Source organism: Rutidosis leptorrhynchoides, chromosome 3 (genome assembly GCF_046630445.1).
Source record: "Rutidosis leptorrhynchoides isolate AG116_Rl617_1_P2 chromosome 3, CSIRO_AGI_Rlap_v1, whole genome shotgun sequence".
NCBI classification, from domain to species: domain Eukaryota; kingdom Viridiplantae; phylum Streptophyta; class Magnoliopsida; order Asterales; family Asteraceae; genus Rutidosis; species Rutidosis leptorrhynchoides.
The window spans coordinates 402,526,704-402,528,143 of NC_092335.1; the positions used below are offsets into that span (position 1 = coordinate 402,526,704).

A 1,440-nucleotide genomic window follows, 5' to 3' on the forward strand; every position below is an offset into this window, starting at 1 on the left:
TTAAAATTTTGCGACACCGTGTTAAAATTTTAGTATCATTTTAAGTAATTGCCGTTTTTCGTTTAGAATCCCTTTTAAGTTTCGACGCGCTACTTTCTTATTTTTATTTTTCGACCTTTTATTTTTTTGACGTTTTTCGACGCAATCTTTTTCTTTCTTATTTCTCGACGCTCTAGTTTTAGGACATAGAATTTTCTATTTCTTCTCTAAAATTTCAAACGAAAAATTATTTTAAGCGGTTAAATTGATAGACATCCAAATTTTCTGGTTCGTAGTAATAGTTGGATTTGTTAGTGGCGAGTTGTGGGCTTCCGATTTAAAGGGTCCTGGCTACCTGCTGCATCTATTGGCTATTCGAAACGTGGGCAAAATCAGAAAAGTCTATTAATTTGATAACTTATATAATTTTTATTTTTATAACTAATAGGATATTCAGTGAATGCACCGAGCAAAACTTTCACCACCTTTCATACGTTCACCACCTGTAACTCGATCAAGGCATCTAGCCAATATTGTTGCCATTGATTTTTCTTTAGAATCATCATCTAGTCGAACAAGTTCTCCAACTCGAATTTTCGATAATCCATTTTTTGAACCCGACTTCACAACTGAGAATCCGGAGGATATTCAAGGACAATTCCAAGATCCTGAACCACTAATCATTCCTCCTGAACCACAAATAGTTAAATCAGAATCTTCTAGTGATTCGGATTCAAAAAATTCAATTATGAAAGTAACGGAACCTCAAAGTATGGAAGACCGAATGAGAGCCACACGCACGGGCCAAGGTCACGCCATTAATCAGCCAGATGTTAGAGCATCAGATTTTAAAATCAAAGGATAAATCCTACACATGATCACTAATCAGTGCCAATTTGGTGGTACAATAAAAGAAGATCCAAACGAACATCTTCAAACTTTTAATAGGATTTGTAATCTATTTAAAATTCGAGAAGTTGAGGATGAAACTATTCATCTTATGTTGTTCCCATGGACTTTAAAAGCAGAAGCCAAAGATTGGTTAGAATCGTTACCTGAAGGAACGATTGACTCATGGGATATTTTAGTTAAGAAATTTCTTCAAAGATTCTTTCCGGCATCTAAAGCCGTGAGACTTCAAGGAGAAATTGCCACGTTCGTGCAAAAGCCAAATGAAACGTTATATGAGGCATGGACAAGATTCGAAAGGATGTTGAGAGGATGTCCTCAACACGGTCTAGATACTTTTTAAATAGTGCAAATTTTCTATAAAGGCGTCGACATCGCCACACGAAAAGACATCGACACAGCAGCTAGTGGTTCTATTATGAAGAAAACTGCAACAAAAGCTCACAAAATCATTGATAACACAGCATCCCACTCTCATGAGTGGCATCAGGAAAAAGATATTTTTCATTCATCTAAAGCGGCTAGAGCCGATTCTAGCCATAACTTTGATTC

The 1,440-nt window shown here is 36.1% G+C and overlaps 1 non-coding gene across 1 annotated transcript; it reads right to left on the reverse strand.

The window, feature by feature from the left end:
* Positions 1-1,111: 1,111 nt before the first annotated feature.
* Positions 1,112-1,218, reverse strand: LOC139903072 (small nucleolar RNA R71). The gene has a single exon (XR_011777919.1). It is a non-coding gene; the product is annotated as a small nucleolar RNA R71 (small nucleolar RNA).
* Positions 1,219-1,440: the final 222 nt, after the last annotated feature.